Here is a 27,280-nt window from a genome sequence, read left to right as displayed (position 1 = left end):
CCACTACAGGCACCTGTCAGGGCAACTCAGGGCACAGTGTTGACATCTGGGTGGAGTCGCCCACGCCGGACATCCCTCAAATAGCTGGGCAGTCATGCCTTTATCCTCTGCGCCAACCTTACCAAACAGCTTAGCACTAACTTAACCAGCCGCTCAGTGGCCATGGGCAGCTGAGTCACAGAGGTGAAACACATACATACCTGTCCTTCCACATGCTCAGGGACTAGGAGTCAAACCATTTTCTCACAGTTTTGCAGAGAGAGAGAGACAGCTCTGCCATAGCAAACCAGCCAGCGTCACCCTTTGCTTGAGGGTCCAGCTTCGCTCATGGCTGCTCCTCACAGCCTGTTTTCAAAATCCTTCTCTGTATGGGCAGTCCACCAGACAGACCTCCACCGTCCAGCCTCTGGCCTCAGTATTTGTGAAATGAGGCGAACAGTGGACCAGGATCCCAGAGGATGGCAGGAGGCTCTCGACAATTGCTGTTGTTGGTTTCAGGATCAATTCAAGGATGATCCATTTAAATGCAAAAGTTGTGTTTAAATTCTGGCTTACCAAAGGGGCTAGAGGAAGCCACCATGGATCACCCTAGGGAGACAGGCTGACAGCCTTGGGAAGCAGCTCTACCACTTTGGGACCATAAAACTAAAGCCTGCTGCCACCATGCTTTATCAGCTTCCCAGGCCCTTAGCTGTCCTGTTGTGTGTGGTGTTGACCCTGTCAGGGCCTCCCCTGTGATCCTCCACCCTAAGCCACAATTGCCCCTTCCCTCCCTGAAGCCCTCTCCCTTGACCCTGTCACTGTCTGTAGCCACTGCCAGCTCTCTGAGTCTTCCCTTCCTATACCTGGTTTAGGGTGCTTGGCCCATTCCAGTTCAGTTCACTGACCCTCAGGTTTTCCTCACACTCCTTCCTTTGTACCTGCCAGGAGACCCCAATGCCAGCCCTCTCAAGACCCCTGAAGAGACATTGGGGCCCAGTATATCCTCTCAGCTACCTTTACCAATCAGTGGATGTGGGCTCCTACTGATGTCCACTCCTGGTCCTCCTCCTTCCCCAGGGCCATCAGTTCCATGCTTCCCCAGTTCTGACCTGCTCTCTGTACTTGGCCAAGCAGTCTGCATTGCAGCCTCCTGCACTCATCCTCCACTCACTTTAACCCCTTCTGGTCCAGGGAGCCCAAGTCTGTCAAGAATGGGTCAGTCCGTAGGAGTGCTAGCTTGAGTGCTAGCTGCAGGGCCAGTCTCCTCCCAGGACACCCACACACCCCTTATTGGCTGTCCCAGCACACCTTCCTACCCAGCTCCATGTGTGAATGGACACTGTGTACCCAGAACTGGCCTCTAATGATCATCTTTCTGCTTTTACCTCTGGGCATCTGTGGTAGTTTGAATGTAATCGGCCCCCATAAGCTCAGAGGGAGTAGAGCACAATTAGGAGGTGTGGCTTTCTTGGGGTAGGTGTGGCCTTGTTGGAGGAAGTGTGTCACTGTGGGTGCGGGCTTTGAGGTCTCCTTTGCTCAAGATTCTGCCCAGGATCACAGTTCACTTCCTTGTGCTTTCTGATCAAGATGTAGCCAGCACCATGTCTGCCTGCGCACCACCATGCTCCCTGCCATGCTGACAATGGCCTGAACCTCTGAAACTGTAAGCTGCCACCTCAGTTAAATGTTTTCCTTTATAAGAGTTGCTGTGGTCATGGCATCTCTTCACAGCAATAGGAACCCTAACTACCATAGCATCAGATGCATGGCTTTCAAGTTCACAGTCTGACCACCAGACCTCCCACCTGTCTGGGGAGTCCAGGGGTTCTCTCCCTTTCCAGCTCTTGCCCCATTCCAAGCCCTACACAGAGTCTCTTGAGCCCCTGCTGCCACCCTGGCTCCAACTTAGCTCTCCATAGCCACCTCAGCCATGCTGTGTTTTGTGTTGATGTGTCAGTGCTGAAAAGCAAGCCTGGCCTCCTGTATCTACACAGCCTTTGCCTCAGAGCTACACCGCCAGTGACCTTTGCTTCAGATACGCTTTTGCGGGGGTGGGGGGGAGTGGGAATGAGACAGGGTTTCTCTGTATAGCCCTGGCTATTCCAGATGCCTTTAAACACTTTTGTTTTGACAAGTTTCAGATTTACAAAATTACTGTGAGGACACTGAGAATTTCCTTATACTCCCACCAGTGTCCCTGTTTTTATACCTGTGTCTACACTGGTGATAATGAAAAGACCAGACCCATAACGCATTGCTATTCTCTGAAGTCTATGCCTTAGTCTAATCCCCTCAGTTGTCCTCCCAGGTCCTCCCCCCACCCAGGATCCCTTTCATGAAGGAAACTGACATTTAGTTCTTCTGTCTCCTCAAACTGAGTCAAACTTTTTTCCCTTTGTTCTTCAGCCAGAGTGTACCTTATGTTTTCTCAGGGGTTGGAGGGGGGGAGCCTAGTTTGCCAGGAAGAAGTTCACACAGCCATCTTCATGACATCATCCAGTCACATACCACATGTCCAACTCATCATTGTAACCCTCTCTTGGACCACCTGGTTGGTTCTTGCAGCATCCAGGACCTCCTCCCCTGTGCCTCTGTGGAGGAAGGGACCCTGCTGCACTACATCAAGGGTGGGGATCCATTCGCCCTCTTCAGGACACGGTCTCTGCAGACTCTGGGGTTCTTTTGGAAAGGGAGCTTTCCCACATTATTTAACAACTACTGATTTATAGCCGTATAGCCTTGTAGGTGTCTGCTTTATGCTTTGGGCCATTGCCCCATATTCCTGTATTTTATTGCTGAAATGGCAGCAGCAGTGGCCACCAGCAGCTCCTCCGGTTTCTCCTGAGCTCCTGGCCCGTCTACCTGCATGGCAGTGAACTTGGCCTTGCGTCACACCAGGCTCAGTCCTAAGGGTGTATACCCTAGTTTGAGTCACTCTAATTTCAGCAAAAGCCACTTGCTATAGGACATGTCTCTCAGCTTGTATACTGGCTCCTCTCTCCGCTGCAGCCAACCCCTCTCCTGCCAGTCTCCTTTCTCTCCCTTTCTAACCACAATTCTTCTGTCTCTGAGCTTGGGACACACCAGGTTTGCTCCTGCCTCAGACCTTTGCTCAGGGTATCTCCTGCTGTGAAGGTTTTCCCACCAGGTTTCTGCAGGGTTCCCATGCAGCAGGTTCCCATCCTGGCTCCCCTGCTCAGGCAGCTCAGCCTGCAGATTCCTTTCCCTTGGCTCATGCCTTTCTGCTTCACAGCTTGTTTCACTCTGAATTTCTCCACTTTTACCAAGTTCCTGACAGATACAGTTTAAAGAAGGGAGGGTTTTGCTTGCCCATACTACAAAGGATTCAGTTCATCATGACCAGAAAGGTATGGCAGATCAAGGCAACTCAAATCAGGGAGGCTAAGGAGGAAGAGGTTAGAAAGCAGGGCTGGGAAGATGGCCCAGTAGGTGAAGTATCTACTGTGTGAGCATAAGGGGCCTGGGTTTAGATACCCGGAGCCCATGTAAAAAGCTGAGCATGGTGGCAGGAGCCTGTAACCCCAGTGCTGGGGGTAGAGGTAGAGACAGGCAGATTCCTGCAGTTCGTTGGCCAGTGAGCCTAGCCAAATAGATGAATTCCAGGTTCAATGAGAACCTGTCTCAAAAAATAGGGTGGGGAACAATCAAGGAAGACATCCAGTAGCTACCTGTAGCCTCCACACACATATACACGTGTATACACCTATATTAAGTACATAACACACACACACACACACACACACACACACACACACACACACACACACACACACCATTATGGCGCAGAGGGATCATGGACAAGAGACAGACCCCAAGGATGTGCCCCAATCAGCTCCTTCCTCCAGCTAGGCCCTACAGTTTGTTGGTACAAAACTGAAGTTTGTACCATCTACCAACTGGGGTCCAAGCAGTCATCATATAGGTATCAGGGCATGGACACACATCTCTTACTCCTCATCATAGTTTAGCTTTGTAACTTTAGTTAGTTAATGCTTTGTCTTTGGAGACAGCTAAGGAACAAACACACCATTCTGTAAACTGATGAAGGGGCAGATTCAGGATTTACCATTTGTGCTGGTGAACCACCATAGAAAGTCAGGTTAGGGGCTGGACAGTGGTGGGGCACGCCTTTAATTCCAGCACTTGGGAGCAAAGGCAGGAGGATCTCTGGGAGTTCAAGACCTCCCTGGTCCACATGACCCCCAAAGAGACACTGTACACCAGCCACTGGTTTTCAGGGGATGGAGTGCCATGCTAAACAGTACTGCAAGCCATGGGCAGACCTGTGAATGAGGATAGTGCTCCAACTTCCTCAACAAACACATGAAAAAAAAAAAAAACAAACAGATGTAGGAGACCTGGTGGTCATGAGCAGCCCTGGGCACAGCCTGGACCCCAAGCTTCTAGTGAAGCCAGACTGCCAATGGGCAAAAGCCGCAGTGGTGACAGCCTGTGTGTGTATGTGTCAAGCTCTAGGGTGGTAAAGAATTATCAGCTCTTCTTCTGGAAGTGATCATGGTATTGGGATTATTCCAGAAGGAATTTACATCAAGAGATGCTTCATCCCAGTGATCATTGAAATGAAGGAACTGTGGGTGTAGAGGGGGCAGTACTATGGGTTATAGAGAAGAGACTGGCCAGTGTTGGAGGCTGCAGGTGAGGCGGGTACAGTGTTGTTGCTATAGACTTGTCTATGTTAATGTGAGACAATTTCCTAATAAAAAGTAAAAAAATCAGGACTGGAGAGATGACTCAGCCAGTAGAACACTTCACTGTGCAAACATGGGGACTTAGACCCTAGCATCCATGTTAAAAGCCATGCACCCCTAGAGCCCCAGTGCTGGGGAGTAGGAGATGGGGATTGCTGAGTTGTTGCCTGGCCTAGTTCCAGGTTCTGAGAGAGCCTGTCTCAAAGGAATAAGGCAGAGAATTACAGCGCAGGATGCCCAAGGGCTCCCTCTGGCCTCTTGCACTTGAACACATATGTGTGCACACACCACACACATGTACGAAAAGGAAAGTTAAGAATCAGTTCCTAAAGACAAAATGAGAACAGGTGGGGTTGGCGTCTCTGATTCTAAGCCCAGGTAGCTCTCAGAATAGAAAGGTTTCCTGCTCTGGCAGGCAACATGCCCTGGAAATACAGCAGGATGGAGGCACAGAGATGGGGCCAGTGCAGGGCAATATGAGATCTGAGGCTGGCTTGAGCCCAGCCTCCACCTGTGATTGATTGGGCCAGCAACCACCAGGTCTGGGCTGGGTGAGCTTTTGTTTCAGAGCTACCTGGCTTAGCTGGGCACATTAGGCTACAAAACCTAACCCAGGTGCCCCTATGGAGGCCTCCTTAGGCCAAATTTAATTTGAGCCAATCCAGTCCATAGGCAGATCACAATCATCTGTCTGTCTGGGAAGATATTTTAAATTTGAGTCATTAAGGACTTCTGTAACTTCAAGAGAGTGCCGGTGCACATCACTTGAGCCCCAGAGGCACCTCAAGAAAGGCAGCCAGGCAGGAAGGCTTAAAAATAAGCGTGGGAATGAACAAGGCACAGCAAACACTGGAGCTTCAAAACCCATGTGAGGGTGACGCAGCTCCGCAGCTTCCTGAGCTAATTACATTTGTGGGTGTTTCTGCCGGTCCAGGCTGTTCCAGACGCTGGAAAGGTTCAGAAGAGCCGCTCACCCGGCAGTGATCATGGTTGATCAGATTTAGTGATAATCAAGCCAATAACCAGCCCAGGCAGCTGTGTGTCTACACCCCCTTTATTCCTACACAAAGCTCAGTAAACCAAGCACTGGAAAGACAAAGGGATGCACCCAGCATCCCCACTCATGTTTCTCCCTAACTTTTCCCAGTGTCATCAATCTATTAATCTTCCTGTTTAAGTCTCCCCTGGGCCCTGTGGCTTGAGGTAGGGTCTTTGTCTCTTTCTACTAAAGGGAGAGCAGGCAGCAGTCAAGAGGAGGAATCCTTGTGGATAGGATGTTGGGCGTTGGGGGGGGGGCAGAGCTTCTCACAGGTGCTTTCTACTCTGGGGGGGGGGACAGTGGCTTGGGTGAAGGGTGTAGCTTAGCACAGTACTGACCATCTGTCAGCTTACCAGCACAATGCCCACAGATGTGCCCCTGAGGTTACAGCCCCCAGAGGGAGGGTTGGACCATAGTGCTAAGACTCCAGGACAGAGATGCCAGCTATGGGCAATGGCGTCAGACAGCTCTCCCTGCACAAACAGAGACCCACAGGGGCTCCAGAAACGGAATGTTCCCACCACAGCCAGGACACTGGGTGCGGCTGCCCTGCTTGGCTGCCTTTTTTGTTTATTTATTTGTTTAAGTTTTTCTTCTTTGGGTACAGAAATGACATTGAGGAAGGAGTGTTCTGTGGCTGCCAGCCACAGCCTAGGTAAATGCTTTGGAGCCTGTTTGCCCTTCCATCTGAAGTCCATTTGGAGTACCATCCGTGTGAGTGTGTGTGTGTGTGTGTGTATGAGAGAGAGAGAGAAAGAGAGAGAGAAAGAGAGAGAGAGAGAGCATGTGTGTGTGTATGATCTTGTGTGTGTGTGAGTGAGCATGTGTGAGAGCATGTGTGTATGCATGTGTGTGTGTATGAGAGAGAGAGCATGTGTGTGTGCATGTGTGTGGGTATGAGAGAGAGAGCATGTGTGTGTGTGTGGTGGTGGTGGGGTGTTTAACCTGTGTGGGTGCATGTGGAGGCCAGAGGCTGATGCCAAGAATGTCTTCCTTGATAGCTTCTCCACACTGGTTTTTTTCAGAGTCTGCACATAGGCCTGCAGCTTGTGGCTTTGGCTGCCACACCAGGCTTTTATGTTGGGTTAGGGATCTGAACTCAGGTCCTCATGCAAGCACTTTACCCACCAAGCCACCTCCTCAGCCCTTGGTTTTGTTTTTAAGTGACTTTACTGAGGTAGAATTTATATGCCATAAAAGTCACCTGTTTTTGGTGTATTGCTTGGTGAATTTTGTAAACAGACTGAGTCACGAAGCCCCACCTAACCTACTTTAGAACAGTCACCCTCCAGAGTGATCCTCTGACTGTCTACAGTTAATCCCCATTCCTGCCCTGCCCCTGGCAACCATCAGTGCTGCTTCCGGCTCCTAAAACTTGCCTGCTCTGAATATTCATGGACAGTGACCTCCATGCCTGCGTTCTTCCATGGAGTGGTACATCCTGGGGGCTTGTCTACCCTGTGCAGGGATCACTGCTTCATTCCCGTGTGGCTAGTATCACCATTGTGTGGGAGAGCCAATGGTGTTTTTCCATTGAGCAGTCAATGGCCACTCAGGTACTCATTCTTTCTGGCCATTGTAAATGAGGCTACTGCACCTTTCTGGGGCATTTTTGAGCTAGTCTTTAAGTGGGCATGCTTTCCTTTCTCTTAGGTAGATATTGGGACCTAATGACTTTAGTTGAAAGGATGTTTTGGTGGTAGATCATGATGACCTTTGCAAGAACATGCTGTAGTTAGTCTGGTCTCTCCTATTAGTGGACATCATTGTTCTGTCTATCTCTTAGTAAGGCTACAGTCATTTACTTTGGAATGTATCAAGTTAGATGGTTGGATGAGTAGAGGGATGGATGGATGGATGGGTGGGTGGATGGATGGATAAGGGTTGCATAGATGGATGGGTATGATGGGTGGGTAGAGGGATGTGTGGATGGAAGCATAGATGGATGGAAGCATAGATGGCTGGAGTTGTGGGTAGACATGTGATGAGTTAGCTGAGTGGTGTGTCTTGGGAGTGGGTATATATTGAGCGATTGTTTAATCAGTGCTCTACACATGAAGAATTTTAAAAGTAAAGTGTGGGTAAAATGCTGCCCTGAATGTCTGTGTGCTAGTGCAGAGTGTCTCATAGGAGATTCTCTGGTCTTGTTCTGCATGTCCTACAGAGGGAGTGCTGAGCCCCGTCACCTGCCACCAGCAGTAAGGAACACAAGGGGGAAGTCTTAATGTGAAAACTGTAAGCCAGGACACAGTGGGGTGTGGTGTCTGCCCGCTCCACCCTCGACAGGTGGGGGTGGGGAGGCTCTAAGTCCCTCTTGGGAGTCCACCTGAGAGGAATCCAGTGGCAAAGGCCTTACAGAGTTGTACAGGGTTCAGGATTGACTGTGCTTGAGAAGACTGGAGTCTTCTTCCAGAAGAAGAAGAAGAAGAGGAAAAGGATGAAGAGGAAGGGGAGGGGGAGGAGAAGGTGGAAGAGGAGGAGGAGCAGCCTTTGGGCCAATGGGTGCCTCAGGGTCCCTGAGCCCATGTGACATCTAGTTCTGAAGCTTGAACCCTGGGTCCTTCCCAGAAGCCATGCCTGCTCTCCCTCTCTGTGCTGCTGCTAGGTGTAAGCGCCTAAATTTAGTGTATGTCAAGGTGCCCTCAACAACGAAACTCATCCGCTCTCCCAACTATGTGGGTTCCATGCACAGGAGTCCTGTGAGCACCCCTGTATACAGGGGAGGGTCTGAAGCCCACGGAGGCTGGAAGATAGGCAGAGAACAGACCTGCCCTCAGATCTACCGTGTACCACACTTGAGTGTGGCCTCCCTTGTGGCTTTGGTGTGCAGCTCTGGAGATGCTCTCCCGGGCTGATGAGCCAGTGGGCTCGTCCAGGTGCACAGGGTTTTGAGGACTGGTAGGAGAGGAGCAGATAGGAAGAGAATAGGATCAGAGGGAAGAAGTGAAGGAATGCACCTAGTGTAGCCATTGGTGTTGCCTGTGGAATGATGGCTTCAGTGGCCCAGGGACAGAAGGGTCCATCTGGCAGAAGCTGCAGTAGCCAGGGCCAGCCTGGCAGGACCTAGCCTGGATAAGGGCAGGGCTCCCTGAAAAACCATGTTGGTCTCGCCAATTCCAAGTTCCATGACCAGGTCTGCTGGGCGTATCCAGGAAGAAGCTGCCTGGAGGTGAGTAGGGCAGCCACCCCAAAGGATAAGACTAGAAGGGGCTCTGCATGTACCAGGGGCAGGTGCAGAGATGAATTCAGCCACGGGCACGGAATGCCAGACAGCCACCGAGTTATGTCGTGTTTCAGGTTTATGGGGACACCTGTTGCTGCTGGCTGTTTTAGTGAAGGACACCTGCTCCCAGCTGGCCCAGGGGATTTGAAGAGCTAAGCTGGACTTGTGAACTGAGCTTCCTTCCAGGGTCTAAATCCTTTTCTGTCCCTGTGAGTAATCAGGCTGGGGACACGTGGTTTGCTGCGACATCATCAGTAGGAACAAATCTGCAATTCTGAATGCCTGTGTACCCCAAATTCATGTTTTGAAATAAACCTTCACCCCAAGTTGAGGGTGGTGGGAGGTGGAGCATGACAAGGTCTTGAGGATGGAGCCCACATAGAAGAGGCCTCGGAGCACCCACAGCTCAGCACCATGTGAGAACATGGAAGATACCATCTGCCACCCAGGGCAGGTCCTCCTGAGTGCCCGAGCCTGCTCTGATGGGGAGAGGTCATTTGGTCAGCTGCCACTTTGAGCTCTTTGGTCCTAGCCTCATTTCTGCTCCTTCTGTCCCTCGGTTTACCTCCCTTAACAACTCTTCTGTGAACATCTGACCCGAACAAGGGTTTGTTCGTGGACCCCAGACTAATAGCTAGGAAACCAGCGTAGGACTGTTCCAGACCCCCTGAATGAGGATGTTAGTTTGGAGGTCTGGTTAATCTATGGGGCCTCTGGTAGTGGATCAGTATTTATCCCTAGTAGATGAATGGACTTTGGGAGCCCACTCCACGTAGAGGGATACTCTCCCAGCCTAGACACATGGGAGTGGGTCTAGGCCCTGCTCCAAATGCTATGACAGACTTTGAAGATCCCCCATGGAAGGCCTCGTCCTCCCTAGGGAGCAGAAAGGGGATGGAATGGGGGTCGGTGGGGGCCAGGGGAAGAGGGGAGGGTGAGGGAACTGGGATTGACATGTAAATGAAGCTTGTTTCTAATTTAAATAAAAAGAAAACAAAAACACAACAATAAACAACTCTTCTGTGAAGTCTTGAAGCTGAGGCAAGAGGGCTTACCTCAGCTGCTACTTCTCCTATCAGCGCAAATGTCACCTATGTCTCCACCATGCTGGCCTGTCCATGCCCCTCTGTGGATCCTCATGCTATGCCTGGTTTGGGCCTGACTGATACCAACCTGCTGGCCCTCCCTTGTTCTTGTGGCATCCTTCATGCAATGAAGACTACTCTGGAAGGAAAGGCTTTGTGAACATTCTCTGCAGGGGGATGGCCACTGGGGCTGATTTGGGGATTGTGGCACTGGCCTTCCTTCTGGCTTGGTAGGGGGCCTTCAATAGGGATCTTCACTTAGGCATGGGTGCTCTGGGGCTAGGCCCAAGATGGCTCTCCTGGGTCCCAAGCAAAGTCTTTGTCAACATGAGGGAGGGACAGGACCACGAGCTTGTCTTGCCAAAGAGTCAGTTAGTTATCCATCATCACAAAGAAACCCCAGCCCCAGGCGCACCCATTCTTTCTGCTCTCTGTGTGCTCTTCTTTGTGAATCACGGGGTTCTCTCTGTGTGCCAGTGCCCTCTCCTCTGTCCTTTCAGAGGGTAGCCCCATCCCAGGTAATGCTACCTCATGTGCATCCAGAGAGGACAGCTCAGGCCTCGCCTCCTCCAGACTGGTTGGCCCCGAAGAAGCACACACCTCCTCCCAAGGGCTGGTGACTCTGGCCTGTGCAGTGCTCCTTACCTAGTCACAGCTGCCCTCACCCGGTTGCCCCCAGCCATGCTCTCCTTTACACAGGCATAGTGAATCAGCGCCTAGAGGCCCATGCTCGGCTGGTACAGAGGGACCAATGTCCTTGCTACAGACTCCCGGTTGCTATAATAGTGTTTGCTTCCCCCAGTTCTTCCAGAAATGAGGGGCCAAGGAGAAGACCCCCCCCCCCCGCCCCGCCGCATGCTTCCACATCCATGTGGGACTGGCCTATCAATCAGCTAGAGAAGCCTCTGTCTCCCAGGTCCCCATGATGACCGTGTTTATTTCTAGAGTTGCTTCTGGCTTCACAGTTTATGTCTCTTGACTCTGCTTCGAGGGCTGTGATACCACACGTGCTGAAAGGGTCTGCAATGAGGTCACTGACCCAGGGCTCCCTGGTGAACAGACACTGGCTTCAGGAGTGCACGGCCAAGAGGCAGGGGCTGCCTCGAAGGTGATTTTCAACAGCAAGCCTGTGTCCCCGGCTTTGTGTAGATAACCTTGCCGGGTTCTCTGTGAGCGTAAGGGCCCTAGGCCCTGGCAGGGACACTATAGACCATTCCTGAGCACAGGATAGCCTCATTGTAGATGGATGCAAAGCTGTGGCCGCTTGTCTTCTCTCCCCTGCAGGGTCGGACATCTAGAATACCTCCAGATACTGGTGGCAAATTAATGTCCCCTTTGATGCCACAATAGTGCTGTGAAAGCCAGCTTTTTAGGTAAACCGTGAAATTTTTAGCTAAGAGCTTCGGGGGAACATGTATATGTGGTGTTGTGTGTATGTTTGAGCATATGGGCACATGTATGTGGGGATGTGTAGGGGGAAATACTGACCACGCCCACTTGGGGCTGGCACAAGCACCGCTTGGGCGTGGTCAGAGTGACGTAGCAAGGGTTTAAATATCAGAGACAGGCACTCGGGCCCCTTTTTCCCTCTCCCACCTGGCTAGCTCAGTCGGTAGAGCATGAGACTCTTAATCTCAAGGTCGTGGGTTCATGCCCCATGTTGGGCATGGTCAGCATTTCCCCCTACAGGGATGGATGTCAGCAGGTATCTAACTCAATCATTCCGCTCTATATACTCATTTGAACCTAGAGCTCAAGTCAGCTGTCCTAGCTAGCTGTCTTGCTCTGGGTACCGCTCCCCCTTCTCTGTCTCCTTAGAGCTAGGAATTACAGGTGGCCACCACACATGTCTAGCTTTTACACGGGTTCTGGAACTATGAACTCTGGTCCTCATACTTCCACAACTTGCACTTTATCCATTAAGCCAGTTCCCTACTCTGACCCCGCCGTCTTCTTGTTAGAACTGTCCCCACTGTGGACATGATGGTGAGCTGCTTGGAGTCCCCTTTCAGAAGGCGAATATGGGCAGTGTATGTGGCTCAGCCCATGTAGGTAAGGGTGCCTGCCACTGTTCCTCCACCTCCCTTAACTCTACATGGCTCCACTGTAGCCTCAGTGACTGCCGTCCTGAGCCCAGTGACACCCCACAGGACATTTGTCCACAGGATGCCTGCGGCTTTCCCACTTTGTGTTCTGGCCTATGTCCCTTCCTCCTGGTCCTTCTGCTTGCTGGTGAGTTCATGTCCACCAGCTCCTAGTATCCTTGACACCAATGTCATTATTGTTGGGATTCTGTCCAACCTGGGAGCAAAGGCCACGTGTCAGGGCCTCGGGGATCACACCAAGAGACTACATAAGTGTGTATTTGTGGGGGGAGGGGAGGGATACTTGTTCTGATCTCTGACCCTTGTAAATTCACAAGCGCGCTCAGGAGCCCGAGGAGGCCAAAAAAGGGACTTCTAAGGGACTGAGGGCTGGGAAGATGCCAGGTCAGGTGGGCTGGTGCTGGGCAGAGGCTGGCTGGCCTCCCTGATGGAGAGGGTGACGTGGCTGTGCTTCCTGCGGGGCCTGTGGGGCCTGTGGGGCCCGTGGAGGCTTCCTCCAGCCTCTTATCTGCTCCTGGGCTCTTAGGTAAGGACGTTTCCCGTGCACTCATCTCAGGCCGTGAAGTCAGCATTTGGCATATCTGGCCAGAGAACAGGGAAGGCTTCCTCTGTGGGGAGTGAAAAGGAACGTGGCCTCCCCAGCTTCAGGAAGGAAAGCCCTGGCTTCCTGGTGAGAGGGAACAAACACGGGCCTTGACTCCAAACCCAGAGGAGCACGTCAGAGCCTGGCCGCCTGGGACACGGACAATTGGCTGGCTGGCCTGGTCCTGCGGCAGTACTCGCCGATGTCCCGACCTTCAAAGACAGGCCAGTGAACCCATGGGGATATGAAAAGCTAAGGTTGAGGGTCACTTGGAAGGCTTGCCCAAGCTGAGGTCCAACCCTCCAGCCCAGATGCCTAGGCTGCTATGCCCAGTAGAGCCTGCTGGAGGCCTGGGCTTCTCCTGCTGATGCCCGGAGACTCATGTGTGAGGACTGTGAGCCATGGGCATCCTCTCCTTGCCTTTCTGGTGTGGCTCTGCAGCTGCCTAGGCCCACTCTGCTATGTCTATCACTGGGCAGAGTCCCAAGAAGCCTCCTGCCACGTTTCCCCGTCTTCAGCAGCTGATTGGCCTTGGGCATGAGCAGCCAGCCTTAGCCTCTGTCCTCTAGCTGTCCTCTTTAGGTCCCTTGGTTTTCACCATTGGGGACATACATGAGAACCTCTTGAATAAGTCAGACACACTGCTTGTTAACGTCCCTTGAAGCTTCTGACAGATGGCAATTGGAGAAGTGGCCCGACTTCTCCTCTGTCCCCACATGGATCGAACCTGAAGTGTGTCTATTTAGTGTCCCTGAGGCTCTGATGGGGGACCTGGTCCCTTCCTGGGGGGCAGGGGCATGGACAGGTGTCTTCTCTATATAATCTTGAACCCCAACCCAGGTCTGTCCCAGGGATTGAGGTCCACTCTAGTAATCATGTGTTGATTGCGCTCCAGCTGTCTGTCAGCTGTCCCTTTGCCCACGAGTCTATGGGCACCTGAGGCCGTTGTCATTCAGAGAGGATGGGGAGGACCTGCTTCTTGCACTGGCCACTGTGTGTCTTTGGCTCCTAGGACTGTGGCCACAGGGCAGGGGAGGTGGAGCGTGGTAGGGGGTCTGTGCTCATGGCACCAAGCCAGGCAAGCACTGGAGACTTTAGGCAATACCTGGCTTCTCCTACCATACCCTCCCCAGCTCTGCTAGTCTGGCGGTTACATAAAACTCCTTATATAACCAGGGCAAAGGCGGAAAGCCCCATGCAAGTCAAAACAACCCTGCATGGGGCAGGAAGCCTAGATGGACAAACACATTCCGGAAAGTGGTAACCCACTGCTAAGGATCGCACGGTCACTGCCAAGAAAGGGACAGGGCAAGCACTGGGAGAGAAAGTGGTTAGACAGGTACACCCATGGAGAGATGGATGCCAGAGACTGGCGGTCGGTGCCGCCTGTAGGGGACAAGTTTGGCATGGTGTGTCCTGGGGCTGAGGGGCTGAGCTGCTAGGATTTGCTGTTCCCTCTGCTTCTATGTTGTTGTCCCACCTCACACCAGGCCCAGTGGCTGAGAAAATCTTGTCCTGCAGCCCTCTGAGAAGACAAGCTGCCCCCTTCCCTTTCTGGCCTTCCTACTGACTTGGTGGCCTTAAAGGAACATCGGGCTGCACAGTAACCTGGCTCCAGGTTCCAGATCCTTTGTCCCAGCCTTCCCACCCCCCAGTCTTTGCCTCTCTTTGCCTTTTTCTTCTAAGAACTTGTCCTTCAATTTTGAATCCAGGGTGTCCCAATATAAAAAGCCTTGGCAGAATCTCACCCATCCACAAAGGTCCCTTTTCCAAATAAGCTCACATTTATGGGTTTTGGAAGACATCAGGAAATGGATAAGGGCTGCTCAGGCCCAGGACATGGCCTGAGCAGAGTCTTAGGCTGCCATCCCTGCCGGGTGGGGATTGGATCCGGGGACATGTGGTCCTCGGAGACAGTAATGATGGGAGTGTGTGGGGACCAAACGGATAAGAAGAGGACTTATGATTTATGAAAACCAAGAGATTTAGTATATCTGTTCCTAGCCTTCTGGTACCTTCAGATACCCTCGCCCCATGCCACAAGGCTCCATTCCCATGGATTCCCCTGAGTAGTTTATAGGACCCCAGACATCAACCTGTCTAGCTACTATCCTGAAGAGGGAGAAACTGGGATCCCGAGGAGGGGTGTGTTGTTTGCCTGTGTTCTGGTAGGCACTGCCCTCAGCCTTAGAGGGTGTCTAAAAGCAGCTATCTCTCTAAACTCATCTCCTAGACACAGGCTTGTCCATCCATCTGGCCCCACCCTGTCATCAGATGCTGTGTGTCCCGCCCCTTCTCTGGGGCCCCAGTGAAGGTGAGGTACATGTCCTCTCAGGGTAGAATTTTAGCTGGAGTGGTGCCCAAAGGTGACTTGGACACTTTCAACTCATCTAGCACACTCACCAAAAGGCCTTGGAGTAACTGCTTCTGGGGAGGGGCTCAGGCTCACAGAAACAGGACCCCAGCAGGGGACTCTCACTCTCCCCCTTCTGTGGCTGGCTGGCTGGGAGCCTGGAAATGGTTATCTCCCACAGGTGGTTATCTGAGGAATGCTCCCAGAAGTCCTGGAAATAACTCAAAAAGCAGGAGTACTCACAGGATCTCCAGGGCCAGCTGAACAGACTCCAAAAGGCACCCCTTATCTCTACCACCATGGAGGGATGTGGGACTCTAGGGTACCAGTCTTGACCAAGGAAATGAGAGGGAGCCTTTGTGTTACAAATGTCCCTGTGGTGCTGGGCCTGCTACTTGCTCTGTCTCCTCCTGCCAGACCCTGCCTGCCTGGGATCTTGTGCATCTTATTCTCTCTGTGTTGATACACAACCATTGGTCAGTGCTTGGGTGTTTTGGCAATAACTTCTGCCAACATTCTGAACTTCTTGTCACTGGGTTTTGACCAATCAGCCCTTATGTAATCGCTGCCCAATGGACTCGGGTCCACTACTTGACCGTTAGCTTTTTTTCCTGTTCCCTTGTTTAAACATTTCCTCATGTTCCCTAATGGCCTTTGCCTAAGTCTCCTTTGTCTTTCGTCTTTTTAGTGGTTTCTCAGAGATTGCAATGCACCAACCTTGACCTTTGTGGTCATCTCAGTGTCTCCTTAAATAAGTAAATAAAACAAGAAAACAAACAAAACAAAACAAAACAAAAAAAGCAACTCACTCAGACCTGTGAGAGTTGGTGCGTGTGTAACTATTGTAGTCTAGATATGGTACATCGTATCTCCACCCACTCCGTCAAAGGCTTGTGTCGAAGGCTTGACTTCTAGCTGACGGGCCGTAGGGAAGCAATTGGATCGTGAGTCCAAGGGGGCCCAAGCTATTGCTCATGTTCATGGCAGAACTTGGTGTTATCCACTGGTGCTGGCTTTGCAAACACCCAGAATGCAAGGAGTTGTGGAGTCACGGAAACTTCCACTTAAACTTCTAAGGAAGGCCTTGGAGGACCTGTGTGTGGCACAGAGTCCCTGTGAGGGTTGGGGTCTCTGAGAGAGTTCTACACTTGGAGCTGTAAGCATGGTTCTGTGCTGAAATGGAAAGTCCAGGGAATTATGGATGCCAGGAGCATGGTTTATCTACTGAGGAAAGTCACGGACGGTAAGCAGAACTGGCCCAGGAGAGAGAACTCATCAGGCAAGGCTGAGGCGATAGACCCAATGCAGTCTTCACTGTAAGATGAGTGTGTGAGCCTTTGGGAGGCAGGGAGGATGTGTCCCTTGAATGTGAAGTGTCCTCAGAAATCACTCCTGTGGTAAGGGCTGCTTGGCAGTGATGGACTTCTAAATGGTAAATGGATCGTGAGAGCTTCAACTGACCAGTGGGTGGATCTACCCATGGATTTATAGTTTATGGCAACACTGGGAGGGGGCCAGACAGTAGATCATTAGGGGTGTCCCCTGGAAGATTCTACCTTGTCTCACTCTCTTTCCTGTCTGCCTTGAGGCGGTTCTCTCTCTCTCCACCATTTGCTCTTTATTGGGATGTCCTGCCACCCCACACACAGGCTTAGAAGTAACAGAGCAGCTGCCCATGGGTAGAAATCTCTGAGACCTTGGGCCCAAACAAACCATTCCTCCATTAGATTATTTCCCAGATACCCCATCATTTCATCAGAAAGTGACAACCATGTCTGCAAACACTGGAAGTCTCACCAGCTTGGTGTGCTTTTTCACCAGTTACGCACATTTTTTAAAAAGAGGTGCACACCTTTAATCCCAGCACTCGGCAGCAGATGTCTGTGAGACCAGCCTGGTCTACAATAGTTCCGGGACAGCCTCCAAAGCCACAGAGAAACCCTGTCTCAAAAAACCAGAGAGAGAGAGAGAGGGGGGGGGGAGAGGAGAGAGAGGGGGAGGGAGGGAGAGAGAGGGGAGGGTGGGAGGGAGAGAGAGAGAGAGAGAGAAAGAGAGAGAGAGAGAGAGAGAGAGATTTTACATCTAGTGTCAGAGAATCCCCAGAGCCATGGGCATATACAGACTCCTCTTTCTCTTCCTCCATCCCTAAAGGTCTCAGATACTCGGGGGTAGTTTTCATCTGTCCTTTGAAAAGTCTCTGGTAGTGAAGTCTCTTTGGGTTCTTTCCTATGAGACTCTCTTCACTTGATATCCCTGGCCACAGACATCTAAAATAACAGTCTTTAAGATTTTGTTCATTAAAGGTGATCACTATTTTCTGACCTCTACATTTGTCTTTAATGCTTTTTTAAAATAATTTATTTAACTTTATTTTATATGTTTTGGTGTGAAGGTGTCAGATCCTCTGGGACTGGAGTTACAGACAGCTATGAGCTGCCATGTGGGTGCTGGGAATTGAACCCGGGTCTTCTGGAACAGCAGCCAGTGCTCTTAACTCCCGAGCCATCTCTCCAGCCCCTAATGCTTTTATTTAATTTTTTTCCGTGTACATTGACTTTGTTCCTGACTTCTCTTTAAGTCAGCAGAGCTGTAAGAATATATTTAGTTTTATAGAAAGATTTAAAAAAAAGGCAAGAGAATTTTCATGTGCCCTGCTCATAGGCCTGTTGGGCTTTGTTTTATGTGGGGCATTTATTTCACTCATGAACCATGATTAACAATGGTTAGGAGCTGCGTCCAGTAGCTTTGGGCCCATTCTTGGTGTTTTACATCCTGTGGGTCTGGACAAAGGTGTAGTGACACCACTGTAGCATCTGACTGTCCTCCATGCCTTGCCCACCCCTCCCTCCTTCCTTAACCCTGACAACCACCATGCCATGTTTCTTTTCCTGTTATATAATAAGAAATACTCTGAGAAAAAGAAAACTTGAGGGAGAAAGGATTTATTTTGGCTCACAGTTTCAGGGTACACAGTCCATCAAGGCAGGGAAGCAGATGGTCATGTGGCATCCACAATGAGTAAACAGTGATGAGAACTGCTGCCACCCAGCTGCCTTTCTCTGTTTATCCAGGCCAGGATCCCAGCCAGGAAGTAGTGTCACCCAGTCTTCCCAACTCCAATAGCATAATCAAGACGGTCCCCCATAGGCAGGCCCAGAGCCCATCTCCTGGGTGGTTCTAGATTCTGTCGAGGTGACAACACTCACTACCATGTGCTGACCTCTCGCTGTCTCTGTTTATCTGTTTCCAGGATGTCATGTAGTGAGAATCATACGGTTGGTGCCATTTGAGCCCAGCTTCTCTTACATACTGACGTGGGTTAGAGTTTCTCCCCTCCCCCCCTTATTTTTCTTTTCTTGTGGTGCCAAGAATTGAATCCAGGGCCTTGGACATGTGAGTCACAACCCCAGCTTTGCTTCATGTCTTTTTGTGGTTCCATGGCTTTTGATGAAAAGCAGGATCCAGAGCAAGAGAGGAAGGACCACATCTAGAAAGCACATATGCCCACAGCATGTGTAGAGTTCATGGAAAGCACAGTGTCTTGTGACAGGCTCATGTGGACCCCTTACAACTACTAAGGTGCCTATGTAACAGCACTGGTGAGGGGGTCTCTAACTGTCTCCTGCTCAGTGATGTTACTCCTAGGTGACTGCCTGGTGCAGGCATCAGCTCTGAGTAGAGCAGTGTTAGTAGGTTCCTATGCAGTTTGTTCCAGGACAGCTGGATGAGGACTTGGGATTGTTGAAGATGTTCTTGTCACCATGGAAACTAAGCAGATGTTGGCAGGTGGTGATGGTTTCTGAAGATGATTATCAGACTGTGGTAGGAATCAACATGGGGTTTATTCAGAACCACATAAACTCACAGAGATGTTCAAAGCCCACCATCCAGAAGGAGGGCATGTACAGCAGCATGCTGTGGGAAAGGCAGTGGCCCCTCAGAAGAACCTGAACATAAATTTGCAAGGAGGTGGGAGGGAGGATGCAGCCATGGCAACAAGGTGAGGAGAACCTGTACTTGCAGCAGGGTAGGGAAGGTTGCATAGGAGTTTGTCTCTGTCTGTGGCCCAGTGGGGGTATGGTCAGATTGTGTGGTGTTGGGCTGAGCCACATGGAAGCCTCCTGATGGAAGGGCTCAGCAGCAGGGCTCACAGGAAGACAGTGTCCCACACCCTCAAGTGCCATGTGTGTTCTGGACCCACTATGCTTTCTGGTCATACCTGGTGACTTTTCTGCCCCCTTTCTAGTGTCAAGTGTAGGCAAGGGGATTCCCAGAGGCAGAGGCACCTGGAGCTGGGCCCTGGAATATGCATTTTGAGAATGAAGAAAAAGTACATTGGGACACCTCAAAGTCTTTAGTTGTGAAGGATTTGGCTAATAAATTCGACCAAGTGCCTTCAAAGAGCCATGCTGAGGTCAGGATGCGGTCAGTGTGTGTTCTGGCCTTGAGCAATCAGGCCTGCTATGCCCAGTACTCTGGAATGTTCTGAGGCCCTGAAGTATGTGTTGGCTGCCTAGTTTCCTCCTGAGCCATGGGAGCAACCTGGCAGCTGCAAGAAAATTTAAGCCAGGGTGGAAACCGAGGGGTGTTCCCAGCTCTGTCTGAGCTAAAGTTTGCTTCTCAGGATCAACAGCCCAGGAGTTGGGGGTCCCTTCACTGGGTGGCCACGACCTTGCCAAGCCACCCAATCTTCCTCAAAACGGAGTCCCTGCAGCTATTGCTCTGATGTCAGCACCAATGCAGTCAGGAGCCCTTTCTCCCAGACTATGTGTGTTCTTGCCTGAGATCAACTAAACCAAACAAGATTAAAACCCTGTAATGCTCAACCAGTGTGGGGGAGACTTTACACATCGGCCCACAATTAATAAAATGCAACCCCACTCTCCCTCTTGGTTCCCCCACATTCAACTCTGTGTCAGGGCTGAACTCATGCTAGAAGAAGCAGCCACACACCTGCCAGGCAGGTAGGAGCAGCCTAGGAATGCTCTCCTGTGTGTCTAGACATTCCAGGCCAACCACAACCTGCCTCTGTGGCTGACAAGCCCACCAGAGCAAGGGTGTGCCTCGTGAGAGCTGCAATGGGGAATGCCGCTAGTGGGTATCGGCTGGGGCAGGACCTTGCTGTGGATAACTGGTGTGTTGGGAGCACTGCAGGAAGAGACTAAAACCTTACTGGCTTTGCTTGGCCAGATGGTTAAAGGGCATTCAGGCCTAATCCCATTGGCTGATGGCACTTACAAGGCGATTCAACTCACAGTATAACCCTGGTGTTTCTGCTTTGTCAGAGGAGCCATGCTCGACTCCAAGGCCCCAGGAAGATGCCACTTTTGTGAGGACATCAGATGATGATGAAGTGTGACAATTGTTCAGCTATCTGCCTACTTTGTGGCCCAGGCACTGTGACTTCAGGCTGGCAAGGGCAGAACTTGGAGTGATATCTGTTGTGGGAGTTCAGTTCTTGAGAAAGGTGGTCCCAGGTGTGTGTGTGTGTGTGTGTGTGTGTGTGTGTGTGTGTGTGTGTGTGTGTGTGTGTGTAAGCAAAAGGACAAGCCTAGGTGTTGTTCCCTAGGCATTAGTCATCTTTTTTTGGGATGGGTCAATGTCTCTCACTGGCCTGAAACACACCAAGTAGGATAGACTAGCTGTTCAGAGAGCCCCAGGGCCCTTTCGTCTCTGCTTTCCCTATGCCCAGCTGTTTTTATACAGGTTCTCTAGAGACTGAATTCAGTTCTTTGAGCTCGTAAGGCAAGTGCTTTACAGACTGAGCCAATTTCTCGGCCTCTGTCCCATCCTTCAGCAACACAGTGTGAAGAACACAGTCCTAATGCGTATGTATGTACCTATTTTTAATGCATGCCACATGAACAAACTCACCAGAATAACACATTCCCTGCCACCCCAACACATTCCTTAAGTAGAGGCTCCTCACCTCCCTGCCGAACCCTCAGCTCTACTTTGGTGATAATAGAGTTGATCTGTGTCACACCGTTCAGGTTCCCTCCTCATAGTTTACATTTCTGGCCATGTATCTGAAGCTTTTCATGATACTTTTTTTTTTTTCAGACATGGAGAACATTAGAGACAGCAGTATCGAAGCCTGTCTCAGTGTGTCTATTTGTGGTGCCTCTATATCCCTCTCCCCAAATCCTTCCTGAGTTCTTTAAAAACAACCTCTGACCCCATTTCATCAGGAAAATGCTCTGTAGAGTAAGAGCTGGTTTTAAAAACATAATCACAGTGCTCTTATCACACCTAATACACTAACGAATTCTCTGATATGGTCTGGTAGTCACTGTTGAAAGTCCTTGGATTGTCTACTGTCTTTTTCAAGTTGCTTTGTTTGCATACAAAGTCCAGAGCTGTAACTCCACAGTTTCCTTTGAGCTCCTCCACTCACCCCCCTCTCAGCCCTTCCATCCCCACTCACCCCTCCCCCAACTCTCCCACCCCTGCCTCTCCTCTCCTCATCCTCCATCTATCAGGCACCATTGAAAAAGCCTGGTCATTGTCCTTTAGAGTCTCCTGTCACGGTGCATTGTCTACCGTGTCCCTCTGTTCCCAATTTGGATTAACCCAGAAGCTTAATTATATTTCAATATGACCATGATATTGATGATGAGAATGATGGTGGTGATGATAGAGACAGTAATGGTGGTGATGGTGATGGTAGTCATGGAGATAGAGATGATGGCAGTGGGGACCATAGAGACAGTAATGGTGGTGATGGTGATGGTAGTCATGGAGATAGAGATGATGGTGGTGATGATAGAGACAGTAATGGTGGTGATGGTGATGGTAGTCATGGAGATAGAGATGATGGCGGTGGGGACCATAGAGACAGTAATGGTGGTGATGGTGATGGTAGTCATGGAGCAGTAATGGTGGTGATGGTGATGGTAGTCATGGAGATAGAGATGATGGTAGTGGCAATTATAGTGATAGTAATAGTGGTAATAGTGATGATGGCCATGGAGATAGAGATGATGGTGGGGATGATAGTGAGATGCCTTCATAGGTGCTGTGCCTTTCATTAGGAACAAATCATATCTGGCCGCTTTGGATAGATAGCTCCCTGTGAGGGTCCAGGATCACCACTGTGGAAGCTGCCATTTCCTTCCTGCTGGCCAGTATAGTTGCTCTTGGGGACAATTGTCTGATTCAGTATTTTATTAATTGTTTATTTGTTTTTGTTTTGTTTTTGAGACAGGGTCTCCCTGTGTAACTCTGGTTGTCCTGGAACTCATTCTGTAGACCAGGCTGGCCTCGAACTCACAGAGATCCGCCTGCCTCTGCCTCCCACTGTGCTTGAATTAAAAGTGTGCCCCCCTATATCTGGCTAATTATTGACTTGTTTTAAAGACGATCTGTGTGTGTATGCTTCTCTCTCTCTCTCTCTCTCTCTCTCTCTCTCTCTCTCTCTCTTCTCTCTCTCTCTCTCTCTCTCTCTGTGTGTGTGTGTGTGTGTGTGTGTGTGTGTGTGATTGCCAGATTTGGAGCTGGCCTGGCAGCAGGTGTTTGTGAGCTACCCAAAGTGGATGCTGGAATTGGAACTCTAGTCTTCATAGTTGAGCAGCAAATGTGGGGACCACTGAGCAATCCCCCCCCAGCCCCTTTTTTGTTTGCTTGCTTAATGGTCAACATAAGGGTTCAGTTCTGCCTAGGTGGTGCAAGAGGTATCCCTGCTGCTGGAGTGCAGGACTCCCCCGAGAAGCAGACTCATAGAAGGCTGACCTTTTGTGGGGGTGCCTTCTAAGGTTACATGCTGCTTCCTATGTCCTGTGTCACCAGGAGATTTTCAAATGGCTAGTTTCGAGGACATCAAGGTATAACGTGAGACTTTGGCAGGGTCTCAGCTGACCCTACCATCAGCAACAGGACCATGACAGGGCCTTCCTGCCACAGGTCAGGCCTGTCTGTAAGGGCCACAAGCAGGGTCATGTCAGTGAATTCAAGAAGAACAGTAACTTTGTCTGGGAGGAGCATGGCTATGACACCTTCCCACCAGTGATCCAGGAAGAAGTGGGTGGGCCTGATGTCCTGAGAAGCCCCTGAGTTTCCTTCTCTTGATTCCTAGAAATGCACCAAATTCCCACTAACTTGGCACATGGAGGACCTGGCTTCTTGAGCATGTCCTGTAAAGTTCATTCTCTTCAAGGCTGGCTGAGAAAAGCTGGTGAAACAAATCATGGGAAATGGGTTTAGGAGTGTGTCTGTCATGAAATGGAGTGATTTTGTTGTTGCCCCAATTACTGCTCTAGAGGGAGCAGCTCATCACTGTTCACTCACTCTGTAGGTATCACAGGCTCTGATTACTGACGTGGTTGCAGAACACAGTGTTGCCCCCATCAACAGGATGTGGGTTTTGCCACCTAGGGCTGGCTGCTGGGCAGGAGCTCTAGTGGGCAGATGGAGTGGATACTGCACCTCAGCCATAGATCTTACAGCCTTAGCCAGCTGGCAATACCCTGCTGCGGCATCCACAGAGAATTCCAGAGCCACAGCATGATGGGAGGGCTGGCCAGGGAGCCTTAGTCATCAGTGCTCCAGTGAATCATGTCCTGGCACCTCCAGGCTAAGTGGTGATTTGTCAAGGCAACTGGAGACAGGCCCCAGCTGGCTGGCTGCCCCAGGCACAGCCTGGAGTCAGGGAGGCGAAGAGGCCCCAGGGGTGTCTCCAGATGAGGCCAGGAGCTAGTCAGGTTACAGGGTCCTCCTGAGAGCCCAGAGCATGGCTGACCACTCACCGAGTCTGTGCTGAAAGGGACACTGCTCACATCTGCAGGGGACATGGGACAGATTCTCCAAAGCTGCCCATGCTCCTGGGAGAGAGGGGGGAAGAGGGGAGAGGAAGAGAAGAGAGAAAGAGAGAGAGAGATAGAGAGAGAGAGAGAGAGAGAGAGAGAGAGAGAGAGAGAGAGAGAGAGAATGGACAGACCCTTGGACTGATGATCCTCCTATTTACTTCATTTACTTTTGTTGGAAATTGAAAGACTTTATTTTCATAGAGCACTTTCAGTTTTACAGAAAAATTGATGAGTGAGTGTACAAAGAGACTCACATAGCCCCTCCCTGTCCTCATATGGGCTCCCTATGACTGGCATCTTGTTTTAGGGAGGGACAGCAACACACTGATGGGTTGGATATTCTAGCATTTAGAGAAATGTATAGCAGCATGTATCCCAAATGACAGTGTTTTGCTGAGTAGCTTCCTTGCTCTTCTCGCTCCACCCAACCCCTCCCCATCTTCCTCCCCTGCCCTGCGTCCCAGACAACCGCCAGCAGTTAACTGTCTGAGTGTTCTGCCTTTTCCAGAGCAGCCTGTGGTTACAGTCTCACAGTGCGCAGCCTGCCTGGTTCTTTTCAAATGGCAGTGTGTGGAATTCTAAAGACATTCAGAGGTGTGGCAGTGTTTTAGCCCCTCTGGAGTTTTATTCTCTAGCATTTGAATATGGACAGCCAGTCTTGTTTTCTCTTTGGCTTCCTTGACTCCATCTGAGAGCATACGGCTGGGCCGCTGTGACTCCTGGGATTGCAAGGAGCCAAAGGAGGTGTCTCAGCAAGCTATTTAGACAGGCCAGGAAAGGGAACAGGGCCTCAGCTCCTCCAGCCCTCAGCTCCTCCTGGGTCTCAGCTCCTCCAGGGCCTCAGCTTCCTAGGCCATGCAGCAGAGGGAACCCCTCCCTTGGACATTTGTGCCAGCCTTGTCTGATCCTGCTTTACCTGAGGCATCACCAGAATATCCAAAGAAAATAAGCTCCCTCCACCGTCATAGAAAGCAGCATAAGCCCAGCTGTGCATGTGTGTGCTGCAGGCGTGTGTACTGGGTGCTGAGCACTTGTGTGCTGTGTAAGTGTGCTCATGAGTGTGTGCAATGCATGTGTGCCAATTGAATGTGTGTTCAGGGTGCTTTAAAGATGAGTGAGGCTATGTCTTAGATGTGTGTTATGAGTGTGTATGTGCTCACAGGTGTGTTATGAATGTGAGTGTGTGTGTGTGTGTGTGTGTGTGTGTGTGTGTGTGTGTGTGTGTACACGCGCTATTGTCTGTGGTGCGGTGGGGATTTCCCAGGTGCTGGGAGGGAAGATCCACTTCCTTGATGGCAAGTGATTGCAAAGTGAAAGGACTCCTTTTCCAGAAGAGTTCCATGGGTGGGAGCATAGATGCAAGTGATAGTAGGGGTTGTTCCCCAGTTTGGGGTCCTAGCTGATGGAAAGAGTGAACCCCTTACCCTCCTTGCCCTCCTTGCCAAGATGTGGTTATTTGGCTTGGGCTGTGGTTTCCTGGATACTGGGGGAGCAGAGGCCATGCTCACCCTGGGTTGGGGTGGTAATGATCCCCACAGTAGAATCACTAAATGCTAACAAGGGTTCTGTTATGGACAGGGGCTGACCCAGGGCATTCTGGAGGCAAAGCCCTCATCCGATACCTGAAGGCAGGGCTGCTAATGCCACCATGGAATGTGGAAGGGTTGGGACCTTCTCCTGTCCCCAGCACCTGTCCTGGCCTCTAGTCCTTAGCATCACTTGCTCACACCCCCATGATGGCATTGGGGCTCTCAGAGCTTCTTCTCAATCTGCTAGTGCACACCAGGACCCCAAGGGCCTGCGAGCTTGGCCGTCATTTCAGGCACAGGCCAATGGACTGCCCTGCTGTGCAGACACACCTTGATTGTGGGAGGGAAAAGCCAGACCTCTGCTGCAGGGCCCCGGGGGCCAGGGAGGTGGTTCATCCCATGGACCTCAGGAACACAAACATCAATAATTCAGTGTTTCAAAACTTCAGAAATCTTTACCGTTCTTTTTTCTTCTTCTTTTGATTCAGGGTCTTAATGAAAGCCCAAGCATTCCAAGGATAGTTTAATATTTAAACAGTTGTCTTCACTCTGAAGGTCAGCCCAGCATGTAGGGTGTGAGACAGGGCCAGGGTTGGAGGAGGTGGGGGCAGGGGGGGGGGGAGACTGGTGGGAGAGGGGTTGGGGCTTAGGCCTCGAGGCTGGAGGAGGGATGGGGGAGGAGTGAGAGAAGGGTGATGAGGGATGTAGGTCTATACTCTGCCCTGACTGGCCCAGGGCCAGAGCCTTTTCTGCCCCAGGTTTCTAGATGTGTCAGGTAGGTGTTTTTGTGAACACTGGGTCCCAGACTCCCACAAGGGAACTGCTTCTACTCCTTAAGCATAGCGCATCCGTGTGTCCTGGCCACACATGGGGCCTGCCTGCTGGGTACAGATTCCTGACTGCTAGGAGTGGTTCCCTGAGGCAGGTTTCTCCCAGTTCAGAGGGTGCTGCCTGCTCGCTCAAGCCTGCAGCTTTGTGATCTGTCCCTCAATGCGGAACCCTTTAAGACAGGTGGGGATCTGTGACAGCCACACCAGGGCAGTCCTGACAGGCCTGGGTGAGTAGGAACAAGGGGCCACCTGCTGCATCTATGGCCCTTGAGTTAAACTGTTCCTTGTCTTTTCCAATTGGGCTTTTCCTCGCCTAAGCAAGGCCTTGCCAGGAACAATGAGCTGATTTTTAAGTGCAAGGGGCTTCTTTTATGTGGCGAAGGGATGCACTCTCGGCCTGGACACATGGGGGAGGGCCTAGGCCTGGCCCAGGATGATGTGGTGGACTTTGGGGAGCCCCAGTCGAGGGCCCTACCCTGCCTGGGGAGTGGAGGGTGGATGGGGTGGGGGTTAGGTCAGGGGTAGGGGGTAGGGGTAGGGGAGGGGAGGGAGAGGGAGAAGGGATTGACATATGAAACAAGCTTGTTCCTAATTTGAACTAATAAAAAAAATTACAAAAAAAAAAGCCACATTTGGCTATAGGCTAAAGCAGAGTGTACTAGGAGGAGAAAGGAACTCCGAAGTACAGCCCAGGCTAGATGGGAAGGAGGGTGTCCACCTTCAGGGTCTCTGGGGACAATGGAATGTGGCAGGCAATGGGACACAGCTGATACTGAGGAGGCTGTGTGATCAGACTGTGTTTGACCATTTATGGTATCCACACTCCAGAGTCCTCAAATAGAAAAGCATCCAGACCCCAAACCACGCTTGCGTGATTAGCCTGGTGCCCTGACCATGAGCCTGTTAGTGTGCCCAGGCCAGAGCACACAGTGCTGTCTCGGTAGGTAGCTAATGTATAAAAAAAGGCTCAGTGGCTTTTCACAGCAGGGTTCACAACCGGCCAGTGTCAGCTGCTGT

The 27,280-nt window shown here is 51.0% G+C and overlaps 1 protein-coding gene and 1 non-coding gene across 2 annotated transcripts in view; both read left to right on the top strand.

The window, feature by feature from the left end:
* Positions 1 to 27,280, top strand: part of Hsf2bp (heat shock transcription factor 2 binding protein) — a 145,810-nt gene that overhangs the window by 105,599 nt on the left and 12,931 nt on the right. The window lies entirely within an intron of this gene.
* On the top strand, positions 11,654 to 11,726 carry Trnak-cuu. Its single transcript has one exon. It is a non-coding gene; the product is annotated as a tRNA-Lys (tRNA).

This window comes from Cricetulus griseus, assembly GCF_003668045.3.
Source record: "Cricetulus griseus strain 17A/GY chromosome 1 unlocalized genomic scaffold, alternate assembly CriGri-PICRH-1.0 chr1_0, whole genome shotgun sequence".
NCBI lineage: Eukaryota > Metazoa > Chordata > Mammalia > Rodentia > Cricetidae > Cricetulus > Cricetulus griseus.
The sequence above is the reverse complement of the archived record's forward strand: the minus strand, read 5'-3'. Positions and strand labels throughout refer to the sequence as shown.